Raw genomic sequence first — 16,340 nt, 5'->3', positions numbered from 1 at the left:
AATTCGTACCCTTGAAGACCCTCTTCAACAATGGTGGACCAGCTGCTCCTCCAAGCTCAAAACCACCCAAGAACCTCAAGAACAACCTCTTAGAACCTCAGTAGCTAAGGGAAGGTGAGACAGTATGTGTTTGTGTGCAATAGTAAGACACAAATGCACCTAGACACACATGAGAGAAAGAGAGAGAGAGAATGTGTATCAAACCCTAACCCTAAAACCAGAGCTCTCCTCTGTATTTTCTATCTCTAAAATGTCTAACCTAGAGCCAAGAGAGGAGGGCTTCTCTTATAGAAGTCTCCCTTTGCAAAGCTTTCCAAACAAGCTTCTTAGAGGGAAATCCCTCCATACACGTGTATGGAGGGAAGCAGAGTTGGTGCCAGCTATCACAGCTGGCACAAAATATCTACATAAAGTAGATGAACAGTAGTCGGCTGCTCAAAATTTCCATTTTGACAAAATTTAGTGCCGACCGGTAACAAACAATGCCGACCGGCAATATACATTGCCGATGGCAACAAAATACCAGCCGGTGGCCTATGGCCATGGCCGGTGATGTGTGGGGATGCCTCACAAGGCATTCCCTGCCCCTCCAAGGCAAAATACAAGTGTTTGGTGCAAAACCAGACACTAAACAGTCGAGTTCGGAGATCCTGAGGCAAGGCGCGTAGCCGAGACCTCCAGGAACTCCAAACGAATACAAACATGGATGATCACCGGGTGTTCAAACGGTGACGTCTAAGTCTTGAGGACGGTCAAAAATGGGGTGTCTACAGCAAGATGTATAACTTACACTACATACACTACCCAACTTCCCCAATTCCACTCCAAATTTTTTTAATTACATATGAGACTTACCTTAATCTTAGGGGTTTAGACAACATCCCTTACCTTCAATGGTTGCTCTAGTGATTCTCTTCTTTCTTCCCTTCTCTTTTTTGTTCATTCTCTCAAATTCTAGAACACTCTCTAACTCTCCCAGGTTTAATCTCTCTCAACGCACTTGAATTCAAATATAGATGCCACGAATACAGTTCATAAAACATGACAATCATTCAATTAGTCAGAAAGTATCATTCCAGACAGAACATTTTATAATTCAGAAAATACTTATAATTCAAACATATCTTTACAAGGTTGTTACTCACAGATAGCTTCAGAGACAGATTAGACGGACCGTAGTGCGTGACCTACACAAACACATAACAGATACACATTGAAACACAATATCACTATCTTGAACAAACTTGACTTCTCTTGTCATTTCTGTTAGATAATCTGAAGTTCTACTATGCTTATACTTACTTTCTTAACAAACCGAATTCCCATTTCACATATTCTTTCATTACTAAATCTTTGTTTTCTAGATAGACTGATTTCTTACTTGGCTTCTTAATCAATTACTACTAAATCAATGATTTATTCTTTAACCCACTAATTTATGTTGATTGTTAGCTTATTAATCTTTAGTGAGTCATAATTCTTGCTTAGAAATGTTTGAGAGGAGATGAGATGAAAATATGAACAGATGACTCAAAAGCCTTCTTAATTTGTCCAAATAATTCATTTTCTTCGTATCAAATCCAATTTCAAACTCAAAAATTCTAAAACATAAATTAAGTTTTCAAAACCCAATTTCATGCTCAAAACTCATGCAAATCTTTATCAAAACATGAAAATAAATATAAACCTGATCAATTTTTAACTCAATTAAATCAAAATTTCCTTTAATTTCAAAATCAAATTCTCAAATTTCATGAACTCATGATTTTCAAAAAAATTTCTTCGAAGTCACTTGTATACTCCGTTGCATGGATTAAATCTTCAAACAATTCTTGTTGCATGTAATTTATGAAACTCAATTCAAGAATAGTTCTCAAAATTGAACCCGAAGTCAATAAATTTAAAGAATCATAACTCATATTCTTCATCCTAACTTAATTTAACAATCACAGGGTTGTTGGCCTAGTGGGTGACGACTGGCACTTGGAGGTTTGCTCCCTCCCAAGTCTTAGGTTTGAATCCCCTAGCCAACAAACACATAACTTGGAGCCATGGAGCGTAGGGCGTAAGCCCTGTTTCAGAAGGCTTGTTTAGGCTGTAAAGACTTAGTCTGGTGCATGAAAGCTGACCCAGGATACCCTATATAACCAAAAAAAAAAAACACTTAATCTAACATCCAAAACCTAATTTCCTATAAATTTATATAATTAATTTTCAAATTACTTCTTAATTTCAACATTTAGCTAAATTATTTATCAAGTCTAAGCTTCAATTTCTTACCTGAAGTCTTCAATGGTTGAATTTCTTGAGTCTCCTTACAATTTCCAGCAAAAAGTGATCTTCTTCTTCAAAGAAATTGAGCTCTCTCTCTCTCTCTCTCTCTCTCTCTCTGTGCTTTTCTCTCTTTCTTGGTGCTCTCTCTCTCTGCCTTTCTCTTTCCCATAGTTTCTTGGCAGAACTACTAAACTCAAAAGGGTTAGCACACTTGTACCCCTTTTTGATTTCATTCCCTCTTTTTTTATTTTATTTAGTATTATCAAAGATTCTAGAGTGTTCTCACTCTCTCTACATATTTTAGTTATTTATTTATTTTTAATTGAATATAATTAGATTAATTGCGAATGACTCATAATTAGGCTTAATTAATTATGTTTAGTTTCAAATCAAATTACTTTAAATTAATTCTTAAGTTATACCGATCTCACTTAGTCCTAATTAATTATAATTACCACATAACTTAATTAACCCCAATTAAGACTTAATTCAATCATTCCAAATTTTATTAATCTGAATTAGATTTTTAATCGAACTCCCAAGAGGCTCCAAATATCAAATTAAACTTATTGCCATCATCGATTTTGGTTTCTCAAATCATTTAAGCCTTTAATTTCTAATCAAACTCAAAATTTCCATCAATAAATTCATATTCAAATTAGGCACTTCATAAGTAAATTTAATTCATAATAACTACAATTCCCAATTCTCATAATTTAATTAACTCCAACTCAGACCCAATTAACCAAATCTTAATTTTACTAAGCTGAATCGAATATTTAATTAAAGTCCCATATGGTCCAATACTCGAAATTAAACTAATTTAACTCATCAATTTCACCTTCTTAAGCCATTTAGGCTTTCAATTTCTAATTCCAAAATAACTCTTTTATAAAATCATATACGAATCAGACCTAATAATGTTCATCAATTCCACAATTAAATCAAAATAATAACTAATTAAAATCCAAATCACCTTGATTAAATAAATGTAAAATATTATACGTGGAGGGGTCGTCACAATCTCCTCCCCTTAGAAAGTTTGGTCCTCCAAACTTAAGGCACTTATACTTGAAAACTAATCATATAGCCTTAGTTCATGTCATTCCTCTTTTCCATGTAACTTTCTCACCATTCGATTTTCTCATCACAAGAGTTTAACTCATTTTCATTTAATTTGTAATAACCCGAATTGTGATTCGTCCTAGTTCATGTTGTCATCAAAAGCTATTCAGTTATATATAGTTGACCTCGAAGTCAACATCATAACATTAAGCCACAAAATGTATTAACCACAACGTACTACTCTCATTAATCACATAACTTAGATACTTTTATTTAACTAGCCACATATCTTCTAATAATTTACATATCTCCAAATAACCCGCGTGTCTCCAAATAGTTGAGGATTGATCACAAATGATACTCTTCATCCTACTTAACTTCAAATAAATCAAAGTATTCCTCTATTGACATCTCATATGAAGTCTTCCAAATAAGTAAGTGTTGATACACAATATGAATAACAAATTCAACATCTCGGTCCACTAAATCCTTTGCAACAATAATCCGGATATTCATTCTTAAACAATTCACAAGTCGTCAATAGCAAATCAATGGGGTAGGGATTTACTTCATTAGTTCCACAAGAAAAGTTATTTACTTTCGGAAGTCAAAGACAACTCGCTTAGGCATATGGCCAACATTACTTATCATACTCAACATTACATCCTAATAATCCATATCAAAAGCATTGAGTCAAATTCATAGTTAAACATTTCCAAATAATATAGATCCTCCAGATGATGAAGAAACACTTACCACCTAATATTAATCCCAATAATCAACTCATTTTTATAACCAAATGGGTCAAAATGAATGAATGGGTCTTGAATCAATCATACAGACCTTTTGCTAACTGTTAGTAAAGGTTCTTGAAATGGCGGTCTCATTCAAGTTATCTTAACAATCTCAGATTAAGTTCCAAATATCTAAGCAAATAAATTCTAAATTTTCCAATAATCGATTCAAACATTTATAAAGGGATTCATTCTAACTCAAGACTTCTTACATTTACTAAACATATTCTTATGGATCTTTCCTACCACAAATTTTCAAATACATTCTTTGATTCCTTTATTGGCTAGCACTATATTGGCATGGACAATTTACGATTCATTATTTCTATATTCATTCAAATTCTCTTGGTCCAAGAGGTTCTTTAAGAAATACACATTTATAACTTTGATGAAATTTATTTTCTTATTTTCTATTATGTATTACCTCTTCTGAGTAGTATTAGAAGCGAACTTCTTTACAATAAGTTATGATGTCTAGGTTAGGATTCATAACCTAAATTTGGTTATGTATTTATATGGTCATATTATCATTCCATTCTAACTATTATTCATACACGAAATTACTATGTCTCTCTTCCTTTTTCTTTTTCTTTTTCAAGTCCATATATTTGGCTTCATAGCTTAAATGGATTAAAAAAGTTCCTTTTTCAACATTGACAATACAATCTTCGTAAATAGAATCATTCTCCATCTAACATTAAATAGGCCAATTTTCATTAGTTTAACTCTTAGTCACATTTCACTAATTCTAGCTATATCGATCAAGTTTTAAATGTCCAAGTAAACGGATCGTAAATTTATCAAACTTTAGGTAGGAGAAATTCACATAACCAAAACATGTATGATATAATAAACCCAAAATTCTATACATATGCTTAAAGTACTCCCTCACTTAACAATTGAGTTAGGTAAAATTCTTTAAACTAATTAGCTGACTTGAAATCTCTTAAAATTTATCATTATAATTATTTTGAATAATTCTTCATTAAATGCTCCATCTTTCTACATTTGAAACACACTCCCGAATTTCGATAACAGTCCCCATATAACACTTGTAACAAATTGAACATTTTGGGGGTGAACTTATATCTTGCTTAAAATTACTCGTCTCTCCTAATTTTGCTTAACAATTAACACTCCACTTCTTAGACATATTCTGCAATTCCTTCTTTAACTTAACACTTTACTTTTTCTTCTAATCTTCGGTTTCCCATAGCATTGTTGCATAGTTTTTATCATATTTTCTAGCACTTCTTCTATTTTTCCCAATTACTCTAACAAGGACTCAACTTCTATTTCATTCTTAATTATCATCATCTTTTCCTAAAGTCACAAGACAAAGGTGGATAACACTTAGGGTAATATTGGCTAGTTTATAACATAACATCACATATTCAACCATAAGTCAAACAATTATACAAAGACATTGGTAGGGCAACCTATTCATTCCCATGGAGTTGATCGAGAATTTCTGATTCGAAGCCACGCCAACCGAACATGATTCCAATCGGACTTTCAGGGTAATTCAACAAAGGTATGAGACTCTATGGTTTATACATTAGGTCCCACACCAAATCAACATACCATCTTCATATCAAACAATTTTCTAACTTTCAATCACCATAGTTCCACACAATTCATTGATCATCAAATACTTCAACTTTTCCAAATATTCTCCCAGTCTAATTTTACATTTGATCATATAACCTTCATAGCTTCTACCAAAGATTATAATACCTTGTGGCACCATAATTTCACAAATCAATACATTTCTACTCACCAATGTTCTAGTAAAAAAATCTAATTTCCTTATAAAATTAAAAACTCCACAATAGCTTATAACTTTAATACTGAATTTATTAAATAAACACATTTCGGTTTTCTTATTATCGTCAAAATTCCTTAATAACTCTTAATTCGTAATCTCAATACTTAGCCTTATGAGACTAACACATATACATATTTTTGAATGCCCAACCCAACTTATCACTTTACTTATCAGATTCATGCAACTTAAATTCATTCTAGACATTCTAATGCTCAATGGACACGTGTGTGAGATATTAACTCGTGCTCTAATACCACTCTGTCACGATCCAAACCTGCCCCTATAAGTTTAGCATCATGGCCGGCCAGTAAACTTAAGATTATTGAAGGCCTCTTAAATAGATACATAATATTAGTGGCTAGTAGAAGCAAAATACAAACATACATGATCCATTGAGCTGTGCAGACTTACATGAGACAGAAAATATTTAAACTTTTTTTTATATATATACATATATTATCACATCATTCATGTGTCATCATATATATACAAATGAGACAAAAGAGACTTAGCCCTATATATAGAATAAACAAGAACTTAAACTTTAATCACATAGCCTTGGTACTTGACATATCCGAAACCTCCACAGGAGGCGCATAGGTTGGATGACCAAAACAGATTCCAGGCAAACACCTCTAAGCCTGGTCACGTGCTTGATCACCTACATATATATACATATACAGTGAGCTAGAGCCCAGTGAATAACAACATTGTAAAGAGGTTATGAATGATGTCCTTACAGTGTTTAAAACAATCCATTATCATCAGCAAATCAGTTTCTCATTTTAGAATTATATTGTAATCATAGCATTCATACGTGGTACATCCAATAGCAGAACAGTACAGTAGGTCATAAAGACCGAATAGTCAGAATTTGATGGCCATCAATATAATAAACAGAAGTTCCAAGAATCGGAACTGACAGAGATCGCTGTAACAATAGCAGTAACAAATGCTATGAATGTCACGAATACAGTTCATAACATAAGACAATCATTCAATTGGTCAGGAAGTATCATTCTAGAAACAAAACATTTTATAATTCAAAAAATACTTATAAAATTCAAACATATCTTTACAAGGTTGTTACTGACAGATAGCTCCAGAGACAGATCAGATGGACCGTAGCGCATGACCTACATAAACACATAACAAATACACATTGAAACACAATATCACTACTTTGATCAAACTTAACTTCTCTTGTCATTTCTGTTAGGTAATCTGAAGTTCTACTACGCTTATACTTACTTTCTCAATAAACTAGATTCCCATTTCACATATTATTTAATTACTAAATTTTTCTTTTCCAAATAAACTGATTTCTTACTTGGCTTCTTAATCAATTACTACTAAATAAATGATTTATTTTTTAACCAACTAATTTATATTGATTGTTAACTTATTAATCTTCATTGAGTCATAATTCTTGCTTAGAAATGTTTGGGAGGAGATGAGATGAAAATATGAACACATGACTCAAAAGCCTTCTTAATTTGTCGAAATTTAAATTTAATTCATTTTCTTCATATTAAATCCAATTCCAAACTCATAAATTCTAAACATAAATTAAGTTTTCCAAACCCAATTTCATGCTCAAAATTCCTGTAAAACTTCATCAAAACACAAAAATAAATATGAACCATGATCAATCTTTAACTCAATTAAATCAAAACTTCCTTTAATTTCAAAATCAAACTCTCAGATTTCATGAACTCATGATTTTCAAAACTTTTTCTTCAAAGTCATTTATATACTCTATTGCATGGATCAAATCTTCAAACAATTCTTGTTGCATGTAATTTATAAAACTCAATTCAAGAATAGTTCTCAAAATTGAACCCAAACTTAACAAATTTAAAGAATCATAACTCATATTCTTCAACCTAACTTAATTTAACAACTATAGGGTGGTTGGCTTAGTGGGTGGCGATTGGGGCCTGCAGGTTTGCTCCCTCCCAGGTCTCAGGTTTGAATCTCCTAGCCAATAAATGCATACCTTGAGGCCACGGACCGAAGGGCGTAAGTTTTGCTTCGGAAGGTTTGTTCAGGCTGTAGAGACTTCTGGTGTGCGTAAGTTAGCTCAAGATACCCTACATAACCAAAAAAAAAAATAATTAATTAATTAATTTAACATCCAAAACCCAATTTCCTATCAATTTATATAATTAATTTTCAAATTACTTCTTAATTTCAACTTTTAGCTAAATTATTTATTAAGTCTAAATTTTAATTCCTTACCTTAACTCTTCAATAATTGAATTTCTTGAATCTCCTTACAATTTCCAGTAAAAAGTGATCCTGTTCTTCAAAGTAATTGAGCCATCTCTCTCTCTCTCTTGTTAGGGAAAATCGATGTGATTCTCCACAAGTAAATCAATCAATGGGAATAAAAACTAATGCGAAAAAATTAAATCAAAGACAACACAAGAATTTTTACGTGGTTCCCTCAATGTGAGGTACGTCCACGGGATCGAAATCCGATTCCACTATCAACCAAATAATTCCAAACGATTACAAACGAGACACTAATGGTCTCACAAAACCACCCTTAGGTGAATTCCAAATAATCTCAAATAAACAAAGAGGAAAGACCTCACCAAATAGAAGAACCAAAATCTTCAGAATCAGAGTTGAAGAAGATCCAAAATAACGAACCAAATCAGAACCGAAAATTGAACCAAACTTCTTCACAAATCAAAGCACCAATTTTTGATTGACCAAGTCAAATCAAGAATTACAAACAATACCAATTGAAGCAAAGCACCAAAGCTGCTGCCGCTCACGTTTTTCTTGGGAAAAACAATACCCCCAATATGTATTGTGAATCTAGGGTTTTGTAATCAAACCCAAATTGTTTTCAAATTGGATTAGGTCTCCACAAAATTAGATATAATATATAAAAATATATTATAACTAATACCAAACTAAATCAAACTCTTTTAATAAATCAATTGGGTCCCACACTCCAATAAGGAGGTATATCCCAACAATTCTCCCCCTACCGACTTAGGTGGAGATATCAACCATACCCGCCAAAGTTCGACACTTTAAATGTTTGTCTCTCGACAAAGTCTTTGTCAACATATCTGAAATATTATCATCTGTGTGAACCTTTTCGAGTTGCAACAATTTCGAATCTAACACATCACGAATCCAATGGTATCTTACATCAATGTGTTTCGATCTCGAATGAAAAGTAGAATTTTTACTCAAGTGAATAGCACTTTGACTATCACAATAAAGCACATACTTTTCTTGCTTCAAACCCAACTCTTGCAAAAATTTCTTTAACCATAACTCTTCTTTGCAAGCTTCCGTAATAGCAATAAATTCAGCTTCGGTAGTTGAGAGAGCAACACATTTTTGTAATTTAGATTGCCATGCCACAGCTCCCCCTGCAAAAGTCATCAAATACCCCGAAGTAGATTTCCGAGAATCAACATCACCAGCCATGTCAGAATCTGTGAACCCATCAAGCATCGGTTTACCATCCCCAAAACACAAACATACCTTTGAAGTCCCTCGAAGATATCTTAGAATCCATTTTACCGCTGCCCAATGTTCTTTACCCGGATTAGAGAGAAACCGACTCACCACACCAACGGCGTGAGCAATATCCGGCCTTGTACAAACCATGGCGTATATCAAAGAACCAACTGCTGAAGCATAAGGAACTTTCAACATCTCTTTTTTGTCTTTCTCACTTGTAGGACATTGATTCGAACTAAGCTTGAAGTGACCCGCAAGTGGACAACCAACCGGCTTCGCTTTATCCATATTGAACCTCTCAAAAACTTTCTCAATGTAGCTTTCTTGAGACAACCAAATCAGCCCCTTTTTGCGATCACGAACAATTTTCATACCAAGAATTTGCTTTGCCGGTCCCAAATCTTTCATAGCAAAAGACTTGCTCAACTCCAATTTCAACCTGTTTATCATGGTAGAATCTTGACCCACAATTAACATGTCATCAACATAAAGCAAAAGAATAATAAATTTACCATCTGGAAAATTTTTCACAAACACACAATGGTCCGAAGTGGTTTTAGAAAAACCATTATTCATCATGAAAGAGTCAAATTTTTTGTACCATTGCCGCGGGGCTTGCTTGAGGCCATACAAACTTTTCTTCAATTTGCAAACAAATTTCTCTTTCCCTTTTTCCACAAATCCTTCCGGTTGCTCCATGTAAATTTCTTCTTCAAGATCACCATGCAGAAATGCGGTCTTCACATCAAGTTGCTCAACTTCAAGGTTCATACTTGCAGCCATGCCAAGTACAACCCGAATAGAAGACATTTTTACAACTGGCGAGAAAATTTCATCAAAATCAATACCTTTCTTTTGCCCAAAGCCTTTCACAACAAGACGTGCCTTGTACCTCAGATTCTTGCCATCATTCTTCAATTTGAAGACCCACTTATTTTTCAGAATTTTCCTCCCTTTAGGCAACTTCACTAAATCATAAGTGTGATTTTCAACTAAGGAATTCATCTCCACTTCCATGGCCTTTTTCCAATCACCTTTCTTTGCATGCTCAATTGCTTCTTGATAGCTCTCAGGCTCCCCTTGATCAGAAATCAACACAAATTCATTGGGAGGATACTTTCTTGAAGGTTGTCGGTCCCTTGTAGATTTCCTCAACTCAAGTTGTGGTGACGGTACTTGAGTTGGATGCTCTTCCTCAATTTCTGGCTCATCTTCATTAGGATTAGCATCATCCTCCACATCTTCAATGGGTGGCTGCACATCTCCCCCGTTTTCATCATCAACTGAAGATGAAGGAGATAAATCCATGTCAATGAGATCACTAGCTTTTGGCTCCGGTTGATCACCTTTGCCAAAGTCTTCAATTGTTTGGTCTTCAAGAAACACAACATCACGGCTTCGAATGACTTTCTTGTCGACCGGATCCCACAATCTATAACCAAATTCATCACGCCCATAGCCAAGAAAAATACATTGTCTTGACTTACTATCAAGCTTGGACCTCTCATCTTTTGGAATGTGAACAAAAGCTCGGCAACCAAACACTCTCAAGTGCTCATAAGACACATCTTTACCGGTCCAAACTCTTTCTGGAACATCACCATTCAAAGAATAGGAAGGAGACAAATTGATCACGTCAACCGCTGTCTTCAATGACTCACCCCAAAAGGATCTTGGCAATTTAGCTTGTGAAAGCAAACACCTTGTTCTTTCCACAATTGTGCGGTTCATCCTCTCGGCAACTCCATTTTGTTGAGGAGTCTTCTTAACTGTCTTTTGGTGCCGAATACCTTGGCTACAACAATACTCATCAAATGGCCCAATGTATTCACCACCATTGTCTGATCGGATGCACTTCAATTTCTGCCCTGTTTCTCTTTCAACCATGGCCTGAAAATGCTTAAATACTTCTAGAACTTGATCTTTAGTTTTTAGTAGAAAAGCCCAAACTTTCCTTGAATAATCATCAATGAAAGTAACAAAATAAAGTGCACCACCATGTGTTCTAACTTTTAAAGGACCACAAACATCAGAATGAATCAACTCCAAAACATTTTCTTTTCTAGAAACAACATTTTTATGAAAAGAAACTCTATGTTGTTTACCCGCCAAACAATGAACACAAGTTTTAAGATGTGTACCTTTCAAACCGGGTAGAAGCTCTTTCTTGAACAAAACTTGCAGCCCCTTTTCACTCATGTGCCCAAGTCGCCTGTGCCACAATTCAGTAGAAGTATCATCTTCAAGTGCGTTGACAACACCTTTACAAATTTTTCCTTGCATCGAATAAAGTGTATGAGTCTTCTTACACTTAGCCACCACCAAGGAACCCTTTGTGAGCTTCCATATTCCATCACCAAATTTGTTGTTGTAGCCTTCATCATCTAGTTTCCCGGTAGAGATCAAATTGAGGCGAATGTCGGGAACATGCCTCACATCTTTAAGCAACAACTTGCAGCCCAAATTTGTTTCCAAGCAAACATCACCCATGCCAATAATCTTGGACAAACCTTCATTACCCATTCGAACAAAACCATAATCTCTTTCGGTGTAGGTAGTGAAGAAATCAACTCGAGAAGTCACATGAAAAGAAGCACCGGAATCAATCACCCAATTGCTCTCTTGGCCCACAAAATTGATACAATCATCTTCACAAACGACCATGAGATCAGCATTGGTAGTAACTGCCGTTGTGTCTTCTTGCTTCTTGTCCACACTTTTGTCACGCCTTTTCTCCTTATTCTTGAGCTTTCGGCATTCCCGCTTCATGTGCCCTTTCTCATGGCAATAATAGCACTCAATGTCTTTCTTTGAAAAAGAACCATCTTTTGATTTGTCACGGCTTTGATCACGACCATGAGGAGTCTTACTCCTCCCCCTTGATTTGCTTCGGCCTCTCACAACAAATGCTTCTGAATGAGAGGAACCCGCTGATTTTCTTCTAGTTTCTTCATTCAACAGGCTACTAGTGACTTGGCCCATTGTGACAACTCCATCGGGCGCCGAATTACTGACGGTCACAACCAAAGTCTCCCAACTTTCGGGTAAAGAACTAAGTAGCATCAAAGCCTGCAACTCATCATCAAAAACAATTTTCATAGAAGCAAGTTGGTTAACAATACTCTTTATTTCATTCAGATGTTCCGGAATAGGGCTGCCCTCTTTATATTTTAAATTAACCAACTTACGAAACAGAAAAGCTTTATTTGTGGCTGATTTCCTATCATAAAGGCCCTCTAATTTTTTCCATAAATCATGTGCTGAAGTTTCAGTAGCAACATGATGAAACACACTGTCATCAATCCATTGACGGATAACACCAACGGCTTTTCGATTAAGCCTATTCCATTCATCATCTTTCATACCCTCGGGTTTGCCAGAATCACCCTCAATGGGTCCATATAAATCTTTACAAAATAATAGGTCCTCCATTTTAGTTTTCCAAGTTACCCAATTGCTTCCATTGAAGCTAGACATACGACCCACATTCCCCTCCATTGATTTACACAAATAAATAGACTCAAATAAACCGTAAGCTCTGATACCAGTTGTTAGGGAAAATCGATGTGATTCTCCACAAGTAAATCAATCAATGGGAATAAAAACTAATGCGAAAAAATTAAATCAAAGACAACACAAGAATTTTTACGTGGTTCCCTCAATGTGAGGTACGTCCACGGGATCGAAATCCGATTCCACTATCAACCAAATAATTCCAAACGATTACAAACGAGACACTAATGGTCTCACAAAACCACCCTTAGGTGAATTCCAAATAATCTCAAATAAACAAAGAGGAAAGACCTCACCAAATAGAAGAACCAAAATCTTCAGAATCAGAGTTGAAGAAGATCCAAAATAACGAACCAAATCAGAACCGAAAATTGAACCAAACTTCTTCACAAATCAAAGCACCAATTTTTGATTGACCAAGTCAAATCAAGAATTACAAACAATACCAATTGAAGCAAAGCACCAAAGCTGCTGCCGCTCACGTTTTTCTTGGGAAAAACAATACCCCCAATATGTATTGTGAATCTAGGGTTTTGTAATCAAACCCAAATTGTTTTCAAATTGGATTAGGTCTCCACAAAATTAGATATAATATATAAAAATATATTATAACTAATACCAAACTAAATCAAACTCTTTTAATAAATCAATTGGGTCCCACACTCCAATAAGGAGGTATATCCCAACATCTCTCTCTCTCTCTCTCTCACGGTATTCTCTCTCTATTTTTCTCTCTCTCTCTCTCTCTCGGTATTCTCTCCCTATTTTTCTCTCCCTCTCGATGCTCTCTCTCTCTCTCTCTCTCTTTCCCACGGTTTCTTGGCAGAACTATTGAACTCAAAAGGGTTAGCACACTTGCACCCCTTTTCTATTACATTCCCCTTTTTTTTCCCGCTTTTTTTTCTTTTTTTTTTTAAAATTATTATCAAAGATTCTCGAGTGTTCTTACTCTCTCTACATATTTTAGTTATTTATTTATTTTTGATTGAATATAATTAGATTAATTGCTAATGACTCATAATTAGGCTTAATTAATTATGTTTAGTTTCAAATCAAATTGCTTTAAATTAATTCTTAATTTATACCGATCTTACTTAGCCCTAATTAATTATGATTACCACACAAATAACTTAATTAACCCCAATTAAGACTTAATTTAATTATTTCAAATTTCATTAATCTAAATCAGATCTTTAATCAAGCTCCCAAGAGGTTCCAAATATCAAATTAACTTATTGCCATCATCAATTTTGGTTTCTCAAATTATTTAAGCCTTCGATTTCTGAACAGACTTAAAATTCCCGTCAATAAATTCATATTCAAATTGGGCACCTCATAAGTAAATTTAATTTAGAATAACCACAATTTCCAATCTTCATAATTTAATTAACTCCAACTCAGACCCAATTAACCAAATCTTAATTTTATTAAACTGAATTGAATATTTAATTAAACTCTCATATGGTCCAATACTCGAAGTTAAACTGATTTAACTCAACAATTTCACCTTCTTAAGCCATTTAGGCTTTCAATTTCTAATTCCAAAATAACTCTTTTATAAAATCATATGTGAATCAGACCCAATAATGTTCATCAATTCCACAATTAAATCAGAATAATAATTAATTAAAATTCAAATCACCTTAATTAACTAAATTTAAAATATTATACGTGGCAGGATTGTTACACATATCCTACGTGGCGTACTCTTGCAATTCTAACCGTTACATACCGACTCTTTCTTATTTTTTCTCTTATATATTACAAAAAATAACCAATAAAATTAGAAGGACAAACAACCTAAATAGAATTCCTTGAAAAGAACACCCTGTTTGGTTTTGAGTTTTCAAAAATAATTTTTTGGATTTTCAATTCGTATTTTTGTATTTTATTTTTAGATCCACAATCTTAATCTTAATAAACTTTAAAAGTAAAAAATTTGTACAAAAATTTTTAAAAAATTCATTGAATACAATAAAATACGAAAATGTATTGAATATATATATATATATATATTTGTATTTAATGAATTTTTTTAAGTTCTTTTTTTTTCACAAATATTATACTTTTTAAATGTATTTAGATTAGATATGTTTAAAAAATAAAATATTTATGTAAATACTAAAAACATTCACTAAAAATAAAAAAAATATAAAAAATAAAAAATTTAATTTTTTAAAAACAAATTTAATTCCTTGAAAACAAACATGGTGAATATAACATGCTAACTTTTTTTAAAAAATTATTACTGTTGATGCTTTATTAAAAATAATAAATAAATAAATGTAAAAAAGAAAAAGAAAAAGAGGCATGCCTTTAGTGTTGATGGGGTCAGACTTCTTTATTAAATAATTTAAAAAAACAAAGAAAAAGGCCTGAACTAACTTTTGCGAAATTCATATCATGTTTTGATATATGGGGTGGAGTAAAAATTTAGGATTAAAAATACTTGGATATACATATATATATATACATATATAGAGAGAGAGAGAGAGGGAGAGAGATTTTGAGGTTTGTGATGTATTATGCGTATATGATATATATAGGAGTATTTTGGTTATTTTATCTTAACTTGTCTTTTTGAACAAAATATTTTAACGCGTGAACTGTTTGACCAAACAAATTTAAATTTAGACTTTTCAACGGAGCGTTCTATAATTTATCTTCATAATTTTATCATATATCCAAATTTTCATCTCATCAAAAATCCCATGGTATAATTTATTCTCACAGTTCAATCAATTATATCATATGCTAATTGAAATTATAGAAACACCAGGGCTTAATACAACAAAAGTAAAATACAATGTTCTTCATTTCATCTGTTTTTCTGGTGATTACTACTATTGTGTGGTAAAACCAGTGACCCAAACTCTTAGAACTACTCATTTATTTATACCCATTATTAGAGGGAAAACACTACTCATTTATTTATACCCATTATTAGAGGGAAAACAAGCTTAAAAAAAAGACATGAAAGTTACATCTATTGAAAAGTGAAATTTTTGACTTTGTCTTGTAACACTACAAAAAAAATTGTTTTTTGTGATGGCAAAACGCCGTCGCAAATAATCCAAATGCCGTCTCAAAAGTTATTTGCGACGGTAAATTTTCTTTTTGCGACGGCAAGTGGGGGTCGCAACAAGGGGGGTTGCAAAAGACCTTTAGCGATGGCACTTGCCGTCGCCATTATTTTTGCGACAGGAATATCTCTTTTTTGCGACGGCAAATTTCTGTCGCCGATAATGGATGAAGATCTGGGCTTTTTTGCGACGGACAAGCTTTCCGTCGCTAAAATAGTTTTTTGCGACGGCAAAATTCCGTCGCAAAAAATGTCGGTGTTAATGACTATTGGCGACGGCAATTTCACCGTC

The sequence above is a fragment of the Camellia sinensis genome, chromosome 3 (genome assembly GCF_055761805.1).
Source record: "Camellia sinensis isolate YWXY chromosome 3, ASM5576180v1, whole genome shotgun sequence".
Lineage (NCBI taxonomy): Eukaryota > Viridiplantae > Streptophyta > Magnoliopsida > Ericales > Theaceae > Camellia > Camellia sinensis.
Note: the sequence above shows the minus strand (reverse complement) of the source record.